Below are 14285 nucleotides of genomic sequence, written 5' to 3' on the forward strand. Positions count from 1 at the left end.
AACTTTATCTTCCTTGCGTTTTTCCAATCCAAATTCATTCCAGATTTTAAAAATACTGATGCTCTGTGGATGGATTTTGGCCATTTTAGAGACTACCAAAGGTGACTGATGTGGGCAAGTCGAGGTTTTAAGCCCTTGCAGGGACTTTAAAAAATGAATAAATCCTATCTTGTGCGGGCTTGTCTTGGGATAATAAAGGAGCATCACTTCCTGTAAGCACCAAACCCCGTAGCCAGATGTCTTCTGGAGAGGCTCTGTGTTGCATTGATACCCTTGGAACCTAGGAAGCTGTCTCACGTCTAGCTCAGTATTTTTAGTGGCTGCGGTGGCTCTCCGTGGTTTAAGGCAGAAATCTATCTGGAGATGCTGGGGATTGAAACCGGGACCAAAGCATGTGCTGAGTGTCTGCAATTTTTTTAAAAAAAACAACAGAATTCTAGTCCTCGTGATATTTAATACAGAGGCTGAATGAAATAGGAGCATTGGAAGCTGTTTTATACTGACTAACTCTGTTGGTTCATCTAGCACAGTATTTGTCTGTACTGACTGGCATCAGCTTTCCAGGGTTTCAGGCAAGGAGCTCTCCCCACCCTTCCTGGCAGTGTTGCTGGGGAACTGAACCCAGGTACTATGCCACCCTGAGCTGTAGCCTCTTCTGCTGGCTTGCCTAGCCAGAGGAATAAATGGAAACTTTCCAGACCACTGTGAGGATCAGCTCCCTAGCCTGTGGATTACCACACAAAAGAAGTGGGAGCATTTTCTGTTAAGGTGGAGAGCCACGTTAGATATGCATCAGCCCCAAGTTGTCAAAATCTTTTGTTATCTTGCTGAATGAATGTTTGCCATTCAGTGCATTACTGTTTGCACCACATTTTGTTGGTTGCCCTAAAGCCAACAAAAACAGTTTCTTCTTTGCCTTTTATTTTTGTCCTAAGCTCCAGAAGGGCTGAAATGGATGGCTGTTGGTCTGTCCTGGAAAGGAAAGGGTTACAAGTGACAACAGACAGAGCCCATCGCTTTCTGTCTTCTTTTTCCAGACTTAACTTTTACGCCTGACATTTGGATAATACTTTGCTCTAAGGAAGGTGGAAAGTGGCTTTTCACTCTCTGTGAATTGCTGATAACACAGATGTGTTGAGCTAAATTGCAAAATCCCCCTGTTAAGAGTTGCTCTGTACAGTCATTGGACTGAATTCAACTAAGTTTACTCAGGGCAGGCCGAATGAAATTAATGTGCCTAAGTTAACCATGTTCATAAATTTCAGTGGGTCTGCTTTAAGTAGGATTAATATTTGATTCAACCCTATAACTACCCAGATTCTGCTCTCTGTAAGAATAAGGGTCCATACACAGGACAATGTATTTGTTAGCATGCTGAGGGAATAATACCAATATTAACACATTGCCTTTCATTTCAAAAAGAAATACTAAGACAACTGTAATCCCAATCTAAAACCCTGGAAGAGAGCTGCTGGCAGTCAGTGTGGACACTAATGAGCTGGAAGGACCAGTGGTCCAAGTTGGAATAAGGTAGCTTCCTAGGTTCTATGATCCTGTGTGCTAATTAGCATTTACCTGACCTGTGCTATCTCTCTGGCATGATGAGGCAGGGCCTCGGTACCATTGGTAGTGGGGCAGCTTTTTCTTTCACCAAGGCATGCTTTGGTCAGCCATCATCGTTAGATTGTGCTTGCCAAAGGGATATCAATCCAGCATAGATATGTTTGTGTAGCTTGGGCAGGAGAAATAGGATCTTTCCAGGCTGCTGCAAGGACAGACTCCCATATACTCTGCAAGTGCAAACGTGGTGTTTCAAATGAGAAGGAATTTTGTGGTGCTTGGTGATTTAACGGAAAAGGAGAAGAATATTCTTGCCTTAAAAATGCATGATTTCCTACCCATCATTACCAACTAGCTAGCAACGATGAAATTTGGGCTTCTCTATGGCAGACCTGGTGTTTATTGTTTTTGTAATTATTATTAATACTGCACACCCCTCACTAGCAGGTCTCGGGGCAGGTTACAACATTTTAAAGGTCAGTATTAAAAATTGTTAAAACAAATTTCAGCCATAGAACTGGGTGCTACAAACACACAGGACCCGCCTGCCAATTCCCGGGAAATTTGCAACAGAAGTTGCCAGTTTGTTTGTTTTTAAACTATTTTTTATTAAAGATTTTCTTGATTTACAAAGGTGTGTGCAATGTCTCTCTCGTATTTTTTCCATGTAACATTTTTACAAATCAGTTTCTGTTTTGAGACATTAGGAAGAAAAGGGGGAAAGAGGTGAGTGGGATGGGGAGATGGGTGGGGTGGGGTGACGATGTTTCTATTTTACGTAATATATGTAGGGTTTGGTGTCAGCGTTGTTTGTGTAGGTTCTCTGTTGTTCACTTGTGCTCCTTTGACAGTGAGAAAGGTTGGGGTTGGCGTAGGGTGTGATTGTTCATTTGTGGTTGGCTGTGGTGGTCTTTGGTTTCCTGTGTGAGTGGGGTGGGTGGGTGTTTTTGATCAGGTTAGCCATATTTATTTGTATGCTGTCAGTAGATTTTTGTCATTGTCTTGTTGGGCTGTGTGTGTGATGAAGGGGAGCCATACCGGGGTGAAGGCATCTTCTTCTATTTGTCCCCGTGTCAGTTTCAGCTTACTGGTTAGTTTTTCTAGTAGGGCTATTTCCCATACTACTTAGTACCATTGGTCCATGCTTACTCCTGACAGGTCTCTCCAGTGTCTGGTTATGATGTTTCTGGCTGCTGAGAGTAGGTGGGTTATGAGTTCTTTGTGGTCAGTCAGCACTGTTGTCTTGGAAGATGTTTAGTAAGACCAGTTCTGGGGTGATTTCTAGCACTTGCTTGGTTATCTTACCTATTTCTCGTATGGTTGTTGTCCAGAATCATTGGATTTTGGGGCACTCCCACCACATGCAGAGGTATGTGCCTGTGGAGGTGCACCCTCTCCAGCATTTTGGTGAGGTTCCTGGACGTATTAGCACTAATTTTCTTGGCATTAGGTACTACCTGTAGATTAGTTTCAGGGTGAGTTCTTTTCTTTTCATTGATAAGGATTTAAAGGGGGGTTTAGACCACATTCTGGTCCATTGGGTGGGCTTGATTTCATATCCTGTGTCATCCTCCTATTGTTTTTTGATTGCGTCTAGGGAGTTCGTGGGAGTTTTGAGAAGTATTTTGTATATTGTGGATACCATCCATTTGCCGTGTCCCTTTGTCGTTAGGATGAGGTTTTCGAAGGCTGTCAGGGGTCTAGTTGCTGCAGATTTTACTGCTGGATTGTTTAAGAGGGCATGTAATTGGTGTTGTGCTAACCAGGGCATTTGGGTGTCTTCTAGTTTGTCCTGCATTTCCTTTGTTGACAAAGGTTTGTTATTTTTATAGAAGTCTGTTAGGTGATATAGGCCTTTGGTTTGCCAGGTTTTTATTTGGAGGTTTTGTGCTACATTGTGGAATAGTGGATGGTAGGCCAGGGGAATTAGTGGGAATGGGGTTGGGGATAGTTTGCTTGTTTCTGTTTTCCATGCTTTGAACATGGTTTGTGTGTACCTGTTAAGTGTTGTGGGGATTTTTCTTAGTTTGTTTGGGAGGAGTGGGTATGCTGTTGTGCAGATATTTTCAATTGTGTCCCTCTCTAAGTGTATCCATTGTTTTGTCTCATCTTCTAGTATATATGGGATTATATGGTGTATTTGGTTGGCATTGTAATATGCTTCTATGTTGGGACTAATACACAGATTGGAATGTAATGATCCTTTGGCTCAGGCCACATGCACACATGTGTTTAATGCACTAATACCACTTTAAACAATTGTGGCTTCCCACAAAAAAGATCATAGGAAGTGTAGTTCATTAAGAGTGCTGAGAGTTGTTAGGAGACCCTTATTTCCCCTTCTAGAACTACAATTCCCAGAATGCTTTAGCAATCAACCCCTCTTCACAGGGAACTCTGGGAATTGTAGCTCTCTGAGGAGAATAGTGCTTTAAATGTTTGGTCTGAATGTGGCCTTAACCACCTTGAAGGATTAAAAAAAATAAGGCTGTGTATAAGGCCTTAACATAAAATTTTAAAACAAGCAAAGTCTTCATTCTTAGCTGAGCAGTAGTTATAGAAATTACCACGCTGCAGCAAATGTGTCCTGGCTTCCTTTTGCGTTATGTAGCCTTCCATTATTATTAATACTGTACTGTTATTGCTACTACCTTGTAGCATGCTTGTCACAATTGCATCAGAACCAACATTTTAACAACACTCTCCCTGTTAATGGTGCTCTTCAGTGTTTTTAAGATATGAAGGTTGCTGTCCCCCCCCCTTTTTTTTACATGCTAAGAGATGTGTTTTTCTGCAAATATTCATAATTCTTTTCCTGGGAATAGTACGTGCCTGATTTGCATAATTAACTGAGCCACTCTGGTTCCCCTGGGAAAGTGGTGCCTAATTGGGGAGAGATGGGGGAGTCTATTAAGGGGGGCTTTGGGGCCTAATTAAGCATGGTTAAAAAAAACCCTACTTAATTATGTATTTACTCTAGAGGCTGGGGTGACTCTTGAAATCCTCTTTTAGATTTGGAACCAGAGCTTTTGATTTCTTTTTATTATTATTATTTCCTTTAAAAAAACTAAATCATTATTAGAAAGTTTCATCTCTCGTGCTTGCCAGATAAAATCATAGTTGTGTTTCTCTGGGAGAGATGCAAGGGATTAGTTGCTTGCTCTGTAAACAAAGTTCTCCACCAGCACTAATGAGCCCAGTTCTTTAAATGAATTTAAGTGAAATAACATCAGTTTTTGTTGAGAGGTTTGCTGTTTTTAAAAAAGTAAATCACAGCTACAGACATTGTATATCTTTGCAGACTTACAGTCCAGATTGATAATGTATGTTAATAAAGAAATAGGAATTCCCTGACAGCTATAGGATTCTACAGGCCAGAAGCAACTTTTGGGGGGGGGGAGCCAAGCCAGCTTGTCAGGCCAGAGCCCATCTAGTCCAGCATTCTGTTCTCACAGTGGCCAACCAGATGTCTGTAAGCCTGCAAGCAGGGCCCAAGCACAAGAACGGTTTCCCCTCTCATAGTTTCCAGCAACTGCTATTGAGATGTATTATTGCCTCTGACCATGCAGTCAGTGATAAACCTATCATGGCTACAGTGGTACTTCTAGTTACGAAACTTAATTCGTTCCGGAGGTCCGTTCTTAACTAGGGGCGTGCTTTCGCTAATGGGGCCTCTTGCTGCCGCTGCGCCGCCGGCACACGATTTCTGTTCTCATCCTGGGGCAAAGTTCTCAACTCGAGGTAACTCTTCCAGGTTAGCGGAGTTTGTAACCTGAAGTGTTTGTAATCTGAGGCGTTTGTAACTCGAGGTACCACTGTATTGGATAATGCATTCAGAAAGCTTCTCTGGATCACTCTGTGCCTGTTATTGGTGCATCTGTTCACTGGTCTTCTGAAGATCTGCCTAGGGCAGAGGTTTTCAACCTTCTCGAGTCCACGGCTCCCTTGACCAACTATGGCACCCCTGTGGGGCTCAGGAGCCCAGTTATATCACCCCTTGCCTGCAGAGCCGGCAGCCTCTCACCCTTTATCGAACACCCTCACTTGTGGAGTATTCCCTCAGCCTCTTCTCATCTCCCCTCTACTTGGGAGTCCTCCAGGCAGCCACTGCAGCCGCCCCTGGTCTCTGAGCTGCCTCAGCTCCTGGCAACCAGCGCCCCCTGGCCTGCCACAGAGGCAGCATTTGCCTGGGGAGTTTGTAGCCAGGACTGCTGCAACAAAACAGCTGTGCAAGCCTTTGGGAGGCAGAGATGCGATAGGGCATCAGAGGAGGGAGGGAAGGAAAGAGGGACAGAGGCCAGTGCTGCCCACAACACCCCTGGCCATCATTCAAGGCACCCCAAGGTGCCACAGCACACTGGTTGGAAACCACAGGCCTAGGGCAGTTCATGCAACAGTCTAGGCCCCACTGATAGCCTTCTCTCCTCTTCCATGGATTGTCCAGTCCTCTTTTACAGCCACCCAAGTTGTGGGCCATCACTGCCTCCTGTGGGAGCAAATACCTTAGTTTTAATTATACAGTGTATAAAGAAGTACTTTCTTTTATCTGTCCTGAGTCTTCCAACCTTCAGCTTCATTGGACAAACATGAGTTCTAGTGTTATGAAAGAGAGGAATGAAAAAATTGTTATCTACATGTTCACCCCCAAATTTCAAATTTTCTGATCTTAATCACGATTTGGCATAAGAAGCCATTTCTTTATTCTGTAGCACGGAGTGGGGGAGCTTATCTGCTACATGCTACTGAGAATATCTGTGTTCTAATGCCCATAGGTCTTTCAGCAATGACCAGGTTTTATCATTGCATTTTATTGATTTTACATGTTCCGTATCTTTATTTATTTTTAAAATGTGCTGTAGGTAAGTATGTCTTTCCATAGTATTGCTGTAATTTTTTGGTGTCAAACTTGAGAAAACAGTGTATATATCAACAATAAAACAAAGCCAACCTCATGATGATCTGATGATGGATTTGGACCTTTTCTAGGCTGGGAACGGGGTCCGCGGGGTCAACAGAACCCACCACACCAGGCCAGCCTTTGACACCAACGCTGCTTGGCACATGTGCATGAGGCTCGCAGGGTTCATGGAGCCCTTTTCTAGGGTTGATTCTAAAGATGGACTTAACAGAATTTGGCCCTTGGTGCCTGGGGCAAGTGGGGGGGGTACTTTTCTTCCTTTCTTTTTAATGAAATGTCTATGAACCAGCATAAAACAAAACAACAACTTCTTTGTTAGAAACTGTTTTTAACAATGAGGCTGGGGAGTGGTGGGGGGGAGGGATAATTCATGAGTACTAATTGCTTGGCTGTTAATTTTCATAAGTGTTGATAGAAGCAGTTCCTTAAATTAAACTTTGTTTAAAACGTATCAAGGGAAATATTCCACAATGTCGGGCCTGAAGTGAAAATTAATATGAATGCTGTGGCAATTAACACGTACTGGTTAATAGCTTTTAGCAGCATTTTGGGATGATAGACCTTAAATACATTTTTCGCATGCTGCTCTTGTTCCAGTTGCGTTCCAGTTATATGTCTGCATAATTATGAACCATTTCCCCCACCCACATTTTCAGATATTAAATAGCTTTCCTAAAAAGAAAAAAGGGGGGGATATCCACACCAGAATAAGAATGGAGAAAGGAGGCACACTGTAGTGTGTAACTGGTTTAAAAAAATTTAAAATGCCCGAGATGTTAATTTGACATTTTAAAACCTATTGTGCAAAAATTAGAGGCTTTAATTTCCATTTCACATCATGAAGCATTTCTGCCCTAAATAGGTGTATCAAAATCAAACATGTTTATTATTTCTTAAGTGCCTGTAAAAAGAAAAAAGAAAGTACCATATAATACAAAATTATTTTTCTTCCATATTGCAGAGAAAGCTGAAACGTGCTCATTAGAAATGCCTTGAAAATCGGACTTAAGGGAATTGTGGGGGAGGCATTACCCCCCCCCTCCCTCAAGACACAAGACTTTTAATCTATTTATTTGGATTCAAGTTTATAACCTGACTTCTTGTGCCAAATGTCCACTCAACTTTCGGCTTACAGCATCTCAAAATAAAGCAAGATCACAAAGATTAAGTATTACAAAACAGTAAAACCAACAACAGTAAAACAGTGGGATATCTGAGCCTGATTCAACCATGTCTGTTTGTAGGAGTGTGTGTGCTTTTGTTTGTACTGTACCAGCTTAGACAGTTCGCCAAATCCCTCGGCCCAGTATACCTGAAGGACCGTCTCCACCCCCATCGTTCTGCCCGGACATTGAGATCCAGCTCCGAGGGCCTTTTGGCAGTTCCCTCACTGTGAGAAGTGAAGCTCCAGGGAACCAGGCAGGGGGCCTTCTCGGTAGTGGCGCCCACCCTGTGGAACGCCCTCCCATCAGATGTCAAAGAGATAAACAACTACCTGACATTTAGAAGACATCTGAAGGCACTCCTGTTTAGGGAAGTTTTTAATGTGTGACATTTTAATGTATTTTTAATTTATTATTATTATTAATTATTACTGTTAAAACACCATCACAAAAGGAAGCAAAGGACATTCACCTTTCTTCATGCAAGTGTCTTAGTACACAGAGGTGTACCGAGCCACTTGGCTGCCAGGAGCAGCAAGCCAAGTGGCACTCCCCCCCCCCGGGGGGGTGGGGCGTTGCTCCGTAACTTATGCATCATGACGCATGCGCTACGGAGCGCAGCCCGGGCGGACTGCGTATATCCGCACATGCTCAGTCTTGCGGGCTGCTGTGGACATGCGCAGTCCGCCCAGACTCCCAAGCTGCCGCCCAGCACCCCTTCCGTGCAACGGCCGCTCGTGTGGAAGGGCTGCCGGGCAACGGCTTGGGAGTCGCACTCACAGGGGGTGGTGGCATAGAGTGTCACACTCCCCAGGCTGGAACCTGGGGCGGACTGCCCCCAACGCCCCGCCCTTGCTACGCCACTGGTAGTGCAGCTCTTCAACCACTGAGTTGAGGCTTGCAGTGAATGGCATTTTCCCTTACACTGGAGAAAGGGAGCTGGTTGGTGATTCTGTGCCAATTCTTCCTGCACCCCCTCCACACCTCCGGAGCAGCATAGGAGGTATCACTGGTAGGCGCAGAATCGCCACCCACATTCTCGTCTGGTGGGTGGGTGGGGAATCTCTGGGGCCTGTTTCCTCTGTGAATGGTAGGAACCCTTGAAGCAGCCCTAGAAGTCATTGAAGTAGCCAGTATCCCATCTCTCAGCAAGTCCAGGAATAGGCAACAATAGGTTGGAGTTGGGTGGAGTCTGCTGTGATGTGAGCGAGGGAGGGATGGCTCAGCCTATTTCATTCTTAAGTCTTTTTCATGTATGTTTAATTATGAGTCTGTTCCATCCAGATTATTGCAGGATTTTTTGTCTAAATGAGCAAAACTTATTTGGCTGCATCCAGATAAGTTCCCCTTGGAGTAGTCCCATTGAAATTGATTTGCCTAATTAATGTACTTTTTTCAGAACAATTTTTATTAAAGCTTTTTCATGGTACAAAAAGATTTTTAAAAACTAATGTAGATAGGAACAAAAACAGAAAGAAGAAGAAGAAATGCAGAGCCTTCTCTCAGAGTTAATCTTCATCCTTGTCTCACACAGAAAGAAATGGACCCTCCTAGCTCTCACCTGGGAGCTCCCCTTTCTTCTCTCCGCCTCCACTCTGGGATATCTTACCTTCCCTGTCTCTCATGCAGGGTCCTTCATTAACCATATATCACCTTCATGGGTATACAATCCCTTCAGTGACCCATAGTAGAGGACACACAAATAAAATAAAAATAAAACAGAAACAAAAATGAAGCTGGGGGAAAAGAGAAGAAAACAGGAAGATAAAGATAATAAAAGAATAAAGACAGAAAAGAGAAAAATAAAACAGAGGGGACTTCAGATTCTCTGTCTGCCAGTTATATATAAAGATTATTCAAAATATTAAAAACATTCATTCCAGTATGTTATCCCGCTGTTCCTCCTTCTGCTAGGCAATATTTCTCCAGTCTTCAGATCTAGACATCTCAAGTTCATTCATTTTCCATTCCACAGAAAAAAGTCTAAAAGGGGTTCTCCAGTTATCAGTTGTCAACAATAGTATTCCTTCAGTCCTGCATAGTGACTTTATATATTTTTTAAAAAGTATTTTTATTAAAGATTCTCTTGATTTACAGAGGTATGTGCAATGTCTCTCTCGTATTTTTCCCATGTAACATTTTTATAAATCAGTTTTGGTTGTTGAGACATTAGGAAGAAAAGGGGGGAAGAGGTGGGTGGGGTGGGGTGACAGTGTTTCACGTAATATATGTAGGGTTTGGTGTCAGCGTTGTTTGTGTAGGTTCTCTGTTGTTCGCTTGTGCTCCTTTGACAGTGAGAGAGGTTGGGGTTGGCGTAGGGTGTGATTGTTCATTTGTGGTTGGCTTTGGTGGTCTTTGGTTTCCTGTGTGAGTGGGGTGGGTGGGTGTGTTTTTGATCAGGTTAGCTATATTGATTTGTATGCTGTTGGTAGATTCTTGTCATTGTCTTGTTGGGCTGTGTGTGTGATAAAGGGGAGCCATACCGGGGTGAAGGTGTCTTCTGTTTGTCCCCGTGTCAGTTTCAGCTTACTGGTTAGTTTTTTCTAGTAGGACTGTTTCCCATACTACTTGGTACCATTGGTCCATGCTTACTCCTTCCTGACAGGTCTCTCCAGTTATGATGTTTCTGGCTGCTGAGAGTAGATGGGTTATGAGTTCTTTGTGGTGTAAGTGGGCATTGTTGTCTTGGAAGATGTTTAGTAAGACCAATTCTGGGATGATTTCTAGTACTTGTTTGGTTATCTTACCTATTTCTCGTATGGTTGTTGTCCAGAATCATTGGATTTTGGGGCACTCCCACCACATGTGGAGGTATGTGCCTGTGGAGGTGACCCTCTCCAGCATTTTGGTGAGGTTCCTGGGCGTATTAGTGCTAATTTTATTGGTGTTAGATACCACCTGTAGGTTAGTTTTAGGGTGAGTTCTTTTCATTGATATGGATTTAAAGGGGGGTTTAGACCACATTCTGGTCCATTGGGTGGGGTTTATTTCATACGTTATGTCATCCTCCCATTGTTTTTTGATTGCGTCTAGGGAGTTTTTTGTGATGGCCTCCAGATTATGTCATTTACTACTTAGGCATGTTTGCCCAGCACTGCCTTTGTTGCCTTCTAAGTTCCAAGTGAAACCCACCCTGTCATCCCATGCTGTTAACAACATTTAGAGATGGCAAGCCTTTACTTAATTAATTAATTAATTAATTACACTATGCCCCCAGGGCAGATCACAACACAAAAACACAATATTAAAAACAGAAATATACCAAATATATACACATATACAAAAATATACAAAAAACATACACATCAAGTGTCAAAAGCCAAGGTAAAGAGGTGCCTCAAACTGTAATCTTGCTTTCCAAATTTTTGCTGAGTTTTACTTGCAGGGTCCTCTGTTTTTGGCTGCTTTTATTTTTGCTGTTTGGTCAAGTGGTTTGTTGTGTGTTGTGTGTGTGTGTTTAAGTGCTTATTCATAAGCTGCCTTGAGCCATTTTGTCTGAAGGCAGAAACCATTTCAAATAAATGTATAAAATGCAGGTCACAGGCCTCCTGCCTAGATGTACCCGAATCATTTTTTATGCTACTTGCACCCAGTGGCCTTTCTGAACCCTTTCCTCCCTTGTTTTTGCTCCTTTGCTATTCAGATCTAAAACCCTCTAAACGAGGTTGCATTTGAAAGTCAGTTGCATCTTTCTATTTTTCACACCCCCCCGCACACACGCACACCCCGCCAGCAATGTGAAAAACATGTTACTATGCAACAAGGATTTCTTGTGTGAGCATTTAGCTGCAATTCATTTTAATTGTCCTTATGAAGTTAAAAAGTATTAGTGTCAGATAAAGATTCATCACTGCTGTATGATTTAAAGCTGGGACTACAGAAAGCAGGCATGTGTCCCGGCAGCTGTTTATACAAGGCGCTGTCTCTTTTGACAGCAGTTAAAAAGTATGGTTGTGGTAATCAAATTGTGATGCTAGCCTCTTGGAGGCTAGCCCCAGATTGAGTTAAATACACACATATGCACACACTGTATATCTAGCTAAAGTATATGTATATGTGTGTACACACACACACACGGGCCCCTGCTCATTCCATTTGCCAACCCTTCCCCCAATCATTTCCCCCACATTAACCCTCTTGTCTAGAACTTCCCCTTTCTACTCCATGCAGCTGCTAAGCTCGCTTTTCACCTTCCCAACCTCATTTCTGAAGCCAGTTCTCTTCTATTCTGCCTTCTCCTTTGCTTCCCTCCCATGCCCTGACTTCATGCAAATCCAGAATTGTGATTAGGTTCTACAAATCACCCAATGGGGGCCTGTGTGATGACAGCTTTATGTTTATATGTTTATATGCTTTACTTTTATGTATATGAAGATATATGTTTCTGTATATGAATAGACATATGACTAGATATACACTCTTATACTTACATAGTTTTTTAAACTGTTACCTGTTTTCAGCTATCCAATGCAAAAAATAAAGGGTGTTTCACAAATGGATCAACCTAGGTACATTGGAAGCTTCCAGATTCTCTGTATTGTTACATCAAGTCTGGGAAACCTTTGGCCCTCCAGATCTTGCCAAACTGCAACTCCTGTGAGCCCCAGCAAGCATTGCCATTGGCCAGGGATGATGGGAATTGTAATTCAGAAACATCTGGAGGGGCAAAGGTTCTCCAACCCTGGTCTACTACACTGACTGGCAGCAACTCTCCAAGGGTTTCAAACATGGGATGTTTCCAGCCCTTCCTGGGATATGCTGGGGATTCAACCTGAGACCTCCTACATGCAAAGCAGATGCTCTGCCACTGAGCTGCAACACTTCATTTTATGTCTCTGATTACCTCAGCAGCACATCAGACCACATGTTGTTCATACACATTGTGTTCTGTGTACCCAGAGACATGGATGGTGGCATAGGTGCATCGGTTGTGTTCCTTTGGCCTCAAGTGATGCTCAGTGAAGATAACATAGCTATTACTTGAGGAAGTACAGGTGAAACCCTAATTCCCCCCACCCCAGACACAGCATACATTTAAAGCACATGACTTTCCCCAAAGCATCCTGGGAACTGAAGGGTGCTGAGAATTGTATTTCTGTGAAGTAAGGTGTGTACGCAGCCACACATCATTGGTGTGTGTTTTTCTTTGTGGACTCCTCTGTTTTTAAATAAAGCCTTGACAAAGTTGAATTTACAGTAATAAGTGTCAGGCATCCCTTGACTTTTCCATTTGCTGGATTTTGTTCTCCAGTTTCGGGAGGATTTAAAAGTACCTCCCTTCAGTTTCCACTTAATACATGACAGTTCTTTGGAAAGGGAGCCAGCTTAACAAGATCTCTCTCTCCCTCTCTCTCTCTCTCTCTCTTTCTCTCTCTCTATAAACTGCTTAGGAATAACAATTGTATCTGGTTGTAAAAGAAAAGCAAGGGCTGGAAGGCATAAATTTGGCACAACATCAGGCACTGTAATCAATTTAACCAGGGTAATACAGCACAGGTGCAAACGGAAAATCTGCCACAGAAGCAGTATTAGCGGTTTGGATGGCTGGGCCAAGTTGCCTCATTTAACTCACCCACCACCACCAATTTTATGAGATTGATTGTGGCTTCCTTGATCCTTTCTGCTTGGTACCTTTGTAATTCAGTCTTTTGCCTCCCAGACAGTAACTTTTAACCCAGGGGTCAGCAACCTTTTCCAGCCGTGAGCCAGTCCACCATCCCTCAGATCATGTGGTGGTAGGCCGGACTATATTGGGGGGGGGGGAGAATAAACAAATTCCTATGCCCCACAAATAACTCAGAGATGCATTTTAAATAAAAGCACACATTCTACTCATGTAAAAACACGCTGATTCCCGGACTGTCTGTGGGCCGGATTTAGAAGGTGATTGGGCCGCATCCGGCCCACAGGCCTTAGGTTGCCTACCCATGCTTTTAACCTATGTAGTCCTGGGGGGCGGGGGGGCGGTATCAAGGGATTCCTTAAAGGCGGGTGTGAGGAACTGCCACATTATGCTTACTGGCCTGCTCTATCATTAGGCCAGGGATGGGGAAATATGTGGCCCTCTGGATATTCTTACTCTTCAACTTCTCTCAGCCATAGTCATCATGGCCAGTGGTGAAAGATGATGGGAGCTGTGGGTGCTCTAGGAGCACCTAGAAGGCCATAGGTTCCCTGCCCCTGCTTTAGGGGACAGATCAGTAAAGGTGGGACAAACCTCCTCCCCTACTTCCATGGGCCATCCCCTAAAGCGCATGGGAATGTTGGGTGTGTGGTGAGCTGTGCTCTCAATTCACGTATGGCAATGGCATAATCTACTTTGAAGAGACTGCAAGTCTAAAATATGCTCCTTTAGGATAATGGCAAGATGCTGGTTTTGTGTGCAGGTCTCTTTTTGAAAGGTTCCCTCTGCCTCCCAAAGGTTGCATGGAATGAATTTGCTCTTGGTTTCCAGTGAGCAGAGGGCTGAAACTTTCATGCTCTGCCAGGTTTTGGTGAGGGGTTTAACAATTGCCTTTTATGTCCTTAATACTTCGTAATCTTTCATGGTTGTATAATTGGGGGGGGGGGGGAATTCATGGGTTGTTGTTTTCTAGGAAGGCCACTTTCTAGGTCTATATGTGGAGTGAGCTTCTAGTTTCCTA

General features: G+C 43.4%; 1 protein-coding gene across 4 annotated transcripts in view; it reads left to right on the plus strand.

Moving 5' to 3' along the window:
* MAPKAP1 (MAPK associated protein 1) overlaps window positions 1-14285 on the plus strand; it is a 181779-nt gene that overhangs the window by 30275 nt on the left and 137219 nt on the right. The window lies entirely within an intron of this gene.

This window comes from Lacerta agilis, chromosome Z (genome assembly GCF_009819535.1).
Source record: "Lacerta agilis isolate rLacAgi1 chromosome Z, rLacAgi1.pri, whole genome shotgun sequence".
NCBI lineage: Eukaryota > Metazoa > Chordata > Lepidosauria > Squamata > Lacertidae > Lacerta > Lacerta agilis.